Source organism: Bicyclus anynana, chromosome 17, assembly GCF_947172395.1.
Source record: "Bicyclus anynana chromosome 17, ilBicAnyn1.1, whole genome shotgun sequence".
Classification (NCBI taxonomy): domain Eukaryota; kingdom Metazoa; phylum Arthropoda; class Insecta; order Lepidoptera; family Nymphalidae; genus Bicyclus; species Bicyclus anynana.
Genome location: NC_069099.1, coordinates 9,128,767 through 9,141,509, shown reverse-complemented (window position 1 = coordinate 9,141,509; position 12,743 = coordinate 9,128,767). Strand labels below are relative to the sequence as shown.

The following is a 12,743-nucleotide window of genomic DNA, read 5'->3' as shown; positions in this document are numbered from 1 at the left end:
CACTGTAAATAGCGATCACTCATTAATTCCAATATTCCTAACAATGGCACAAACATCTCGCTGACATTTGCATAGCTGGGTAGCACGGAATCTGTTCAAACAGTTTGCCCGTTGTGAAATCAGTGTGCAATTTCCTGAACGTATATTTAAAAAAATCAGCTCTTTCCGAGATTAATTTACAGCTGCAAATTTAAATTGAATTTATTTTTTGGAAGTTCATGTGGCTGTAATTTAAAAAAACAGTTAAAATAATTATGGGAATATGTAAATTCCTCATTTTAAGTTATATCACAAAAGATGGGTGCTTGCAGGTTTTAGTGAGTGTTTTTTTTAACCAATCTACTGTTTTTACCAAATCCTGTTTCTTGTAAACATATGTTGTTTTTTTTTTAAATTTTAGCAACAAAAACTGTATTACATCTTAATTGAATGGCACAACTTTTGATTATTATTTTTATCTTCGTCGTGAATGTATTATGACCGTAATTTTTTAAACATACATATTTAAAACATACATAAGTTGTTGATATCAAATACTACCTTCGGCAAATAAAAAAATATTTTCAGCGGAAAATTCTATGTTAAGATATTGCTGATATACATATGGAATATTATGTCGATATTATAATACTCTTATACTTCAATTATATAATAATAATTAGGTATACTTAGCCAAAAAAGACACCTGGTTTTTATTATACCTTAACTAGCAGGCGCCCGTGACTTCATCCGCGTGGAAATAATGAGAAATTAGGCGACATTTAAACAAAAATTTATTTCATGCTTATAAACATCCGATATAAAGGTAAAGGCCTACATTAGACCCAAAATGTTTGGGAATTTTTAATTAGTCTAAGAAACATAACCGAATTGAGAATAGACTGCACATTTCAAATACGTCTATAAACAATCCAAAAAGCCACGCAATCATTGAGAATGCTATTACTAATTCAGTGAAGTCACCTCACCGCAAAATGAAGTCCGGGCCAGATAATACTAGATTGGCAAAAATAGCCCGGATCAATGAGGCTATTTCCGGAATGGAAATGGTTTCCGATGTACGTATGATATTGCAAAACGTAAATTTGTGATTGCAACGATCAGCCGTTTAATAAATAATTATATACTTGCATCATAAAGAGGTGAGCCATGATAGCCCAGTGGATATGACCTCTGCCACCGATTCCGGAGGGTGTGGGTTCGAATCCGGTCCGGGACATGCACCTCCAACTTTTCAGTTGTGTGCATTTTAAGAAATTAAATATCACGTGTCTCAAACGGTGAAGCATCGTGAGGAACCTGCAATCCTGAGAATTTTCTTAATTCTCTGCGTGTGCGTTGTCTGCCAATCCGCATTGGGCCAGCATGGTGGACTATTGGCCTAACCCCTTTCATTCTGAGAGGAAACGCGATCTCAGCAGTGAGCCGAATATGGATTAATAATGATGATGATGATAAAGACGTCCACTAAACCGTTTATGAAAGAATAAATTAATTTTGATTTTGCATAAAATACTTACAAAATCTTTTATAATTTTATTTTGTTGATAGTTGCCATTAATACAATCCTAATGTTACCGCTAAACAAAAATACAAACAACCAAGTTATGCCACAAATATTTCCTTAATCGTCTACACATCAGTGCCGGTGCAGTCAGTAATGCAACTAGCTTATCACGCCACAGTTCATTCACCCGTGACCCGGGAAATTCATTTTCAGTCCTGGAACAATAGGCCTTTCAAAATTTCAACATGCAACGCTGCTACGTCCTCATTCTAATGTAAGAATTTAAGTAACAATTTCCTAAACAAAACAGAAATACTATGCTAATTTCAGAATTTGGGTTACACTGCAACTTGAATGAATATTTAAAAATATTTTTCAGCTCTAAAATTTAGCGCTAAATTGTTAAAGAAGACCAAATGAACGCACGCTTTCTTTTTCTAGTTGGAGAGCCTGTAGAGTTCAACGCCATTATCAGATCAGCACCACGATACGCAAGTAACCGCATAGATCTGCAAGAAAACCATAAATGTAAGCTGTGTAAGTGTATGTAAGTGAGTCAGTGAGTGTATGTAAGCTGTGTATGTGAGTAATGAGTTTCTTAGTAATATTACTAAATATCATAGTCCGGGATCCGTAGAACATTTTTTACAACTGATTACTATCAAGTTAATTTTCCGTGAGTAGCTTTATCTTGATGAGACCTCACCTTTTTTATTTATGAAAATTCTTGATTTTGGTAGCTAACTAGCTTACCAGGTAATAAAAATTTCTGAGCATCGGAACGAGACAATATACCGCATAATTTGTAGGACATTGTGACTGTTAAGTTATATAACTATTAATTAAGCAACAGTTTAATTAATTAATTAATTAAAAAAATATCTGGTTAGTAACAACTTTTGGTAAACTAACCTCCTTCCAACTTGTATCAATAACGAGATTATCACTTGTAAATTTGTTCCACTGATCCCGGGCTAACATTACGTGTGATATGAAAATAGAAATCTTAATTATGACCTAGGATAAAAAAAAACCCTGATTAAGTGCCAGCAACCACAAAAATACGATACCAAAAACAGCTTCTGCAACCCAAAATTGTCTATAAATTTATAATAGGTAAGCTATGCCAAGCTTGAACTTTTGCGAAATTCACTAAAAGTTTGTCTCGAATTTACAACTCTTATCCGATACTCAAATCCAAATAAAGTTGGAATACAATTTATGTGAAAGTAATATAAACTTTAGCTGCTGTTACTTCAGAAATCCGAAATAAATTGGATTGATTTAAGCAGTTGAAACGAATTCGTTGTTACAGAACGTTTGTATTTCGTTGTATTGCCTCAATACGTCTGCGTCATGAATATTATATTAGATTTCGTGATTTGCATTCTCGCAAATGATTTTCTGACTACGCAGCAAGTATTTGTTTTATTGTATTACCTGTAGGTATGTATATTATGTACTTACCAACACTACCTAAACTTATACGACACCTGATACCACAGTGATGTTTAATTTTTTTCTGATTGTGAATTCAGATTTTTTTGAATGATACCTCAGCGGCGTCACCAGGGGGTTTGGACGAGCGCACAAGCATCGCTTGATCGGCCCCGAAAGCAGAAGCAGAGTGGAAGGGCGTAACGACTATCTAAGGTCGTCTGCTCTAATTCTCGGACTCAGCTTAAACGGCCGTTCGGGAAGAATGTTTTGGCCTAAGTGTATTAGTCCGAGCACCCCCGAGTTCTTGAGTTAAAAAGCCCACGTCTGGGTGACGTCTGGGTGGTATCGGGGACCTCGTAGTCGTTCGTTATGTCATCGTAAAGGTCGTTCTATGGGCGTCTAGATTTACAAACGGCGTTGGAATCAGGGGTGCAGTTGCAAGCCTCAACCGCTAGTTGGTCGAGACTAGACTTTCGTAGCGTAGAACTACGTAAAAACGATTTGTAGTCATTAAGAGAAGGAAAATCGCATTTTTCGGCCATTGGCAAAGGGGATCCCTCTATGAGTTTCCTAGGTTGATCCTAGAAGGTAAGGTAGAAAACGTGCTCCAGGAAGACAGCAAAGAAAGTGGATAGATGATTGCAAAGAGTGGACCAAGTTAACATATACACAGCTTAAAAAATACTGCAAAATACCGGAAAAGTTTTCTACACATGACCGCCAAACTTCAGCTGGAAGAAGGCACCTAATGATGAGTCTAAGCCCATCGTGTAAAAGAAAACACTATAGATAAATTATTGTAGATTCCTCTTTGACTTACGTTTTATTTTCTTTAAAAAGTTCCACAATTATTTTAACAAAATAATAGCAACACAACAGAGTTGAATCCCTATTAAAGTGGAAAAGTATGACAAATGTGTTTGTTTGCCCACCAGGGATCCTCCACGACAAACTACAAGATACTAAAGTTGTCATATAAAATACTTATTTGAAACTTCGAACAACCATTAGTAAACTCTACGTGATTTTAAAAACTAACGCTACTTTGTCTCTATTACACTGTAAAGCATTTTAAAATATCGAAGACCAAAATTAACGAACTGAGCAGTTCAACCCTTAAGTATGTATAGGTGTGTCCATCCTATCATATCACTTACAAAAAAACTAAGAAAAGATCGTTCAGAGAGGAGGAGCGGTGTACCTTTGGTTTTGAAGATAGGCGATAGTGGGATCTGGATAATCGTCGTGAGCAATTCTAGGCCAAGCCACCCTCCAATATCACACTAATATTATAAATGCGAAATATTGTGTGTAAGTGTGTGTGTATTTGTGTAAGCGCGTGTGTGTGTGTATGTTTGTTCCTCCTTTACACTGCGGCTACTGAAGCGATTTGGCTGAAATTTGAAATGGAAATACAATTTACTCTGACAATGACAATGAGCTTAAAGAGCTTAAAGCGATGTCTTACTAATACTAACCATATTTTGAAATATGATTTATATACTAGAAATATGACAAAAACCTATAAAACTGAGTACAACAATGGTCCAAGGCCCGGAGACTCAAATTATTTTAGTTCGACGATTATTTATATCAATGGATTTATATTGTTATCAATGGAGCTATTAAAGCTTTATGATACCGAGTAAGTAAAAGTAAATAATAATTGTAACTTATACTATTTAATTTATTATGGCCAAATTTAATGCTAATTTAATTATCTCTTTATTTTACTCACTAAATTTTCTAGCTTTTTTTTTAGAATGTTTTTCTAGGGCAGAAAAAGCAGGAATTTTGTGTTCTTGTTACTAACTTGTAACGTTGTGTCTATAACGTTTATATGACCTACATTTACAGTTCGCGTGTCTATATTGATTGGTTTGTCATGTTATCAATTTCAAACAGTTTTCTAACATCAGTCTCACGCACATTTCCCTTCACTTCGTTACTCTGTTGCGATTGCTTAGTTCGATCAAAGAATATGGTTGTTTCGGTAATTTTTAGCCATAGACTTAGAACAACTAGACGTAGCCATAGCGTGGCCGCCCGTGAGACAGCCTTATGTAAGGTTATAAGTGTGCGTGTGTATTATATTATTATGTACACTACACTTGCATTCATAAATTACATAACAAAATGTTGCCATACATATTTATTTACACGTTTTTGGGGTAATCTGCAAATATAATTAAATGAAGTCCTAATACAATAAATAGGATCAGATAGATTAAAAAGTAAGATTCTTTCGGATAATAAAAGAACTTTGTATTATTTAATTGTGTTTTCGGTGATAACTTAAATCATAACATGATATCAGTCCATTGCCTACAATTCTTACCTATAGTAGGAGCACAGGCTTTTAAACTTTCAGCTGATCTTTCTTGAATTATTAAAGATGTGAGAGTTTGTGAGTGTGTGTTTGTTGTAATCTTTCAGCAAATACTACTAAACAGATTTCCCCAAATTTTGACACACAAATAACCTGAAATAACACATAGGCTATTTTTTATCCCAAATTTCCTACGGGAACGGGAACTACTTATGCGGGGTAAATCGCATATATCCTCTAGTATTAAATATTAATAACACATGTCTAGCCATCATAACAAAATGTTGCCATACATCTTAGACTCGTGGTAAAGAGTGTAATCTTTACTTTATTAAGAATTAGTTACAGCGTCTTACCAAAAATTACTTAATTCTTTTATTTTAGTGGTAGTTTAATAGGTGGGACATGGTCACATTTGAAGTAAATAAAAAGAAGGTTAGGTTTTGAAATATAGCGAAATACGAAATATTGCCATTGAAGATACTCTAGTAAACGCTTATCACATTCAATTAGCTTCGAATTCCAACAAATCTAGGCTATATATTATCATTCAATAAAGTTTATGGTTTCTTACTAATGAAATGTAATTCCTTCGATTTTCCGCTCACTGCGGCTTTTGCAGCCTAAAATACAACACCCCACCATAGCACGATAACTTATAAATTAATATCGTAACCGCAATGTTGTACCACATAATACTCAATTTACTAAAAATTAAATAAATGCTTGGATACGTGTTGTGTTTGTCAACCATCAATCAAATACTCGACGTTTGCCAAACAAAAAAATCGACCATGCTGAAAGTGACAAAAAAAAATCTTGTGCCCCTTTTTAATAAAAGCCGAGTGACATAAGCCTGTCACGCTCTAGAATCTAAAGTCACTTTAGGGCTCCATCTGGTAGTTATATATCTATGTTTTTAGCAGTTCTAAATTTGTCAAGTACTTAATATCCTGACTTATATATAGAAAGAAAGAGAGAAAAGTTTATTCAGAATACACATCATACAAAGGAAAGAGAAAAAAACAATAATTAAAATACTTAACAACTAGCATGATGTGATTCTACTAATCCTACTTCTAATACCTATGTCTGAATATTAAAACTTAGTAATGATACCAAAGCCAGTCAAATACAAAAGGTATAGCTATCACATTAATATTATAAAGGCGAAAGTTTGTGTGTTTGTGTATATGTTTGTTCCTTCTTTATGCTGCGGCTACTAAAGCGATCAGGATTTGCATTGAAAATAGATTTTACGCTGGATTAACACGTAGGGTACTTTTCTTCTCGGAAAAATCCGAGTTTCCCGCGGGATTTGTGAAAAACTGAATTCCACGCAAAGTCGCGGGCGTCCGCTAGTACATACTGCACTCAAAAAGACTTTTTCCCAACCTATAAGGTATAGGTATTTGATAAGTAACATTATTCTATTAGGAAAAAAATACAAGTGATCCTATCTCAATGGACAAATTATCGCATCCACTTCTCGAACTATTTCCGACTAATTTGAAGGGAACGAGAATATTCGTCTCAATTGAATTCGAATCGAATCTTTTAATATAGGTAATAAAAATAAAACCTTATAAGAAAGAACTGCTCTAAAACCCAAGCTTTGCACATAATAAAATATTTAACGTACAAACACAAGTAGTCCATTAAGACTTTAGTATACTATTATTAGCGACAAACTACGAAGTATTTCTGCAAATATTTCCTTCACCGCATATCTTTTCACACATCAGTGTGGCTATGCAGGCGGCGCTAAAACAAGCCGATCACGCGAGAGTTCCTTCACCCCTGACCCGGACAATTGCATTACAGCACTGGAACAATAAGCTTGGCGTAAATGTATGCTTTTGTATAAAATCAGCTTTACCGTGCTCATGTCCTCTTTATATTACCTTGGTTTATATTGATACATGAGAACGAATTCAAATTCTAATACAGGACGGAGGTCCTGGGTTCGATCCCCGATCGAGGTCTGGCTTAGCGTTCCGGTACGATGTCGTGTAGAAACCGAAAGGGCTGCGGATTCATCCTCCTCCTAACAAGTTAGCCCGCTTCCATCTTTGATTGCATAATCACTTACCATCAGATGAAATTTTAGTCAAAGGCTAATTTGTAAAGAATAAAAAAAAAACATGCAATTATGCCTTATCTCAATCCTTTCTCAGTCTCGTCTCTACTCAGTTACTGTCACGTCCCCATCCCGTCCTGTCTCCATCCCGTCCTGTCCCCATCCCGCCCTGTCCCCATCCCGTCCTGTCCCCATCCCGTCCTGTCCCCATCCCGTCCTGTCCATATACCCATTCGCACTTTGGCAGTTTTTTTATGAATTCTTATGTAAATCATGTTCATATCGATCTTAAAACAAGGTTTTACAAACTACCGATGATTGATGTTTCTGATATTTTTTTTATTCTATGAAAAGTTAGCTCTTGACTGCGCTCTCATCTGATGATAAGTGACGATGCAGTTTAAGATGTAAGATACTTGAAAGAGGTACAATTTTATTTTACCCGTCCCATTAAAGGTTCCTAAATCGACCGAAACGAAGATTAAATGAATATATATATTTTGAGTATATCATGCATAGTTGTGTATGTAAGGCAGGAATCTTCTATAAGCGGAATCATATTTTGGTCGCTTGCTGAAATCCGATTAAGCTGAGTGTGTACATGAGTGCGAAGGCAGGGGAACATTTTTGGGTTTATTTTTAATAATATTTCGAGTAATAACTGCCACCTTAGTTTAGTGTTTAGTCTGTTTACAATTTTCTAAGTTCGAATCTTGAGGTTTTCTTACCTCCAAAAAATTTTTCAGAAACTTAACACACTTTACTATATTAGCTTCACTTGTAACTATATATGTAAGAAAATCTTGAAATCTCAATTTGGCCTACTTCCCGGTTTTCGATTAGGATGAAATTTTGCACACGCTCTGACTTCTGATGAAAATACATAACTAGCTAGGAAACGTCATTACAAATACAATATAGCGCCCTCCCCAATCACTTTAACTATGTAGTAAAGACAAGTCTTGGAATCTTAATTTGATCCACTTCTCGGTCTTCGTGTAGGATGAAATTTTGCACACGCTCTGAGTTCTGATGACTTATTTCAGCGGCGTAGTCAACGTCGCGATGACAGTGCGGCGACTGAGCTTAGGTTTGCTAATTAGCATAGTTTAAACGTGCTACTTGCGGTCCGCGTATAACCTACCTACCTCTTTTTTTTCTAACATCATTGCTACTGTCTATATTTCTGTAGATAGCAGCCAGTGCTCAATTTGTATAAATATGAAACGAATAAAAAAAATGAAATGAAAAAAAGAATACGGCGGATATACTTTCTGACAATACAATGGAAATGCTAATTTACCCTCTACAAACAAAAATAAAAGCTCCCTCAGACTCGTTTCGCAAAATGTTTGTATAATAATATGATGATACTCCCACGAGAGGCCTATAAACTTTGTCCAAAAAAATGTATAAATGAAACCAAAGCTAGACTTTTCACGGGAAAATTTAATTCAGCTTCGTCAGTGAAATGATTTACAAAAATTTCGTTTTAAATGTAAGTATATTTTTTGTGGAAATGACTGCGGTTTAATAATAACTAACCGTGGCCAACCGTTCCCACCGCGTTAATTCCATTCCTATGGGAAACCCTGGATAAAATTGATATTAAGGCAATGCCAGACTATAATAATAAATTTCTGTGCAAAACTTCAATCAAAGTTACGTATTTTTAGCAGACTCAAAAGTGATTACAAAAATAAGAAAACTAATGTCGAACAAAGATTATGATTCACAAAGGACCAAATTAAATTAAATTAAATTAATTTAATTAAAATTAAATTAATTAAAATTAAATTAATTAAAATTAAATTTGCCAGGACAACTTAATTAACAAATCAAATTGTAACCAAAATAAGACCCTAGAATGGCAAAGAATTCCTTGAGTGAAGTCACGCACTTGTGAATGTTGTGTGTAGGGTTAAAGGCGCCTTTGACTGTTAACAAACACTCCCCTTTTCCACTCAAGTCACTCTCCCCGCCTATCCCAAGTAACCCATAAAGAATTACACAACAAGAGATGTGGACGGCTCGAACGCCACGAGCACACTAAAGCCGTCCGTACCGCAAGTCGTCGCAACGCGGCGATAACATTATAAATATATACTTTTTAGATTAATTATGTTTATACGACTCACGGATGAATTCAACTATTTCATTAAATATTAGAATGCTTTGCGAATATTTAAAAGTCGGTTTTCTCAAATCCCACTTGCCATACTTAATATTAAAAACTTTACTTAATTTTCAAGTTAAAATATAACACAAGAACTTTTGCTTTGCAAATTTTGTAATCATATACCAGCTGTCCAACCAACTGTTAGGAGTTAATTTCATCCACATTTCTAACCAGTTACGTATATACCTATACTTTATACGATTCAAGCGGTAATTCAATATTAAAATAAAATGTTTGATTAAATTTCAAAATATTTTTGCGAATATTTTAAAAGTTAGTTTTCTCTAACACCACTTGTTATAGGTACTTAATATTTAAAAACTTTATACTTCATTTTTTCAAATGATAAGGTAACAAACGGACTTTTGCTTTGAAAATTTTATAATCACCGGTATAACAGCTGCCCAACCAACCGTTAAGAGTTAATTTGTACGAGAATTGGCACAATGTAGTATCTGGGGGCTTGAATTATTAACAACAGACAGATGATTTCTAAACCATCCACGGTGTAATTTGCTTTGTTTGCAATAGAATATTATTTAGGTCAGGTCAGGTCGATCCTGTTAAGTAGTATATTTTAAATAAAATCTCTTTATAGACCAGCACTAGTCAGAGATGATAATATCCTGTCATAATTATTCCTGACTTCCGATAAACAGATACTTAACGGAAAGCATATTTTATGACTTTTCAACTACTTCGACTTAGTAGGCAGTACCAAAAAAATTTCGAACTCACCTCAAGCGAAAAGAGTCTTTGAATATGGTTTAGCATTGAAAGTTACGTACAACCGCGATTTCAGAATACGCTACTTTGAATTTCATAATTTTTGACTTTTCAACTACTTCGACTTAGTACCAAAAAAATTTTGAACTCACCTCAAGCGAAAAGAGTCTTTGAATATGGTTAAGCATTGAAAGTTACGTATAACCGCGCTCTCAAACAACGCTAGTTTAAATTTCATATTTTTTGACGTTTCAACTACTTGGACATAATATCAAAAAAAAATCGAACTCACCTCAAGCGAAAAGAGTCTTTGAATATGGTTTAGCATAGAAAGTTACGTATAGCCGCGATTTCAGAATACGCTACTTTGAATTTCATAATTTTTGACTTTTCAACTACTTCGACTTAGTACCAAAAAAATTTCGAACTCACCTCAAGCGAAAAGAGTCTTTGAATATGGTTTAGCATTGAAAGTTACGTATAACCGCTAAATAAACTATTATCGTCACACCTGAATCTGATAGTGATTATTTCAAAGTCAAAACAAAAAAAGTCAAACATATATTTGAGCATGATTTTAGATTCATTGAAATATTAGATAATGATGATAAATCAGAAAATATATAACCAATAAAATTTCGAAATCTCCTGAAGCATAATAAGCCTTTTAAAATGGTTAAGCATTGGAAGTTACGTATAACCGCGTTCTGAAAACGCTAGTTTGAATTTCATATTTTTTGACTTTTCAAGTACCTACTTCGACTTAGTAGGTACCGAAAAAATTTCGAACTCACCTCAAGCGAAAAAAGTCTTTGGATATGGTTAAGCATTGAAAGTTACGTATAACCGCGCTCTCAGACAACGCTAGTTTGAATTTCATAATTTTTGACTTTTCAACTACTTCGACTTAGTACCAAAAAAATTTCGAACTCACCTCAAGCGAAAAGAGTCTTTGAATATGGTTTAGCATTAAAAGTTACGTATAACCGCTAAATAAACTATTATCGTCACACCTGAATCTGATAGTGATTATTTCAGAGTCAAACATATATTTGAGCATGATTTTAGATTCATTGAAATATTAGATAATGATGATAAATCAGAAAATATATAACAAAAATAATCGTTTAGTACCTCGTTACGATAAAACACAAATTAGGTACACCAGTTACTTAATCCCATCACTGTTTACCTTCGATAAAGGCAATTTGGACAGTGACGCTACTGGATTCAATATCGCACCTTTACGAGTAATTAAACTCTACCGAAGCGTTGCTAATTGCGAAATACAAGTGGATTGTTTTTGCGAAAGTTTTTTGTACTGATACTGGGAATTCATCCAACCCAATCAATTACTTTAGTAACATAACATTGAAAAATTAAAAAAACGCCTGTAATAATAAGTATACATACATATATGCATTAGGAATAAGTACATTTAGAAAATTCACTTTTTCTAATATATTTTAATTTAACAAAAAGGACCCGATCCCTTTTTAATATCCAAGATAAATGAGATTCTTGAAAATCCACTTGAATTTCCTCCTGATGATTAAGTGTTACCGATAAGCTTTCGTGAAAAACGTTTTCTAGGACAAACGCCCTCAATAAAAATAATAAGAAAGAAAAGACAGAACATTTTTTAATTATTTAGTTCCGAACATTTTCATTTACATAAGATCTTTTTCGTTGATAATTAACTTAATTTAATTATTTCATTTCTTTAATTTGTTTTTCCATCTCAATTTTAAGCACACTTTACTTATTTTTCTGATCATGAACACAAGAAAGTAGCCAATTAAATTGGATCGTTAAACTTTATCTCACGACAATGTAACTCGATTAAGCAATAGAATAGCTTCGAACAATCCGAGCGTTACTCCCAATCAAGTAGAGTAATCCAAGTCCCTCTAACATTTCTAGACCACACTTCTGCAGTCAGTATTAGTACAGAAAAACTTGTAACAGCTAGACCTGTTTCTTTTTTAAAAATCGGAAAGTTTATTAGCCTAAGCCCTTATTCTACGTAACTATATGCTAGATAAACATGGAGTTTGAAGCATAGAGGCTTAGATTGATAACGGATTTCAAGGAACCATTCTCTCAATTATCCACAAACTTTTTTTTAATATTTTTCTGGATATAATGTCATTCATTAGTCGCCATACCCTTAGCTTCACAGCTAACCTTCAGTAGAAATACTTAGAGTTTTTGCTTTACTAGCAGAACCACGCGGTTTCACTTGCGTGGTTTCCATTCCCGTGGGAAAATGGGGACAAACTATAGTTTATGTTATTCCCTAATAATGTAGCTTTCTATTGATGTAAGAAGTTTTCGAATCGGTCAAGTAGTTTTAGAGTTAAATACAAAAATACAAATTTTTCCTCTTTATAATATAAGTATAGAAGAATTGTCTTTTGATTAGCTTTATTCTTGACGGTTGAGGATCTGGATCCATGTAAAAGCCAATGGACTGGCTTTT

At 34.2% G+C, this 12,743-nt stretch overlaps 1 long non-coding RNA gene across 1 annotated transcript; it reads right to left on the bottom strand.

The window, feature by feature from the left end:
* Positions 1–756: 756 nt before the first annotated feature.
* Positions 757–11,464, bottom strand: LOC128198899 (uncharacterized). The gene is made up of 3 exons (XR_008251593.1): positions 11,396–11,464; positions 1,934–2,016; positions 757–1,722 (listed from the first exon to the last, which is right to left on the bottom strand). It is a non-coding gene; the product is annotated as an uncharacterized LOC128198899 (long non-coding RNA).
* Positions 11,465–12,743: the final 1,279 nt, after the last annotated feature.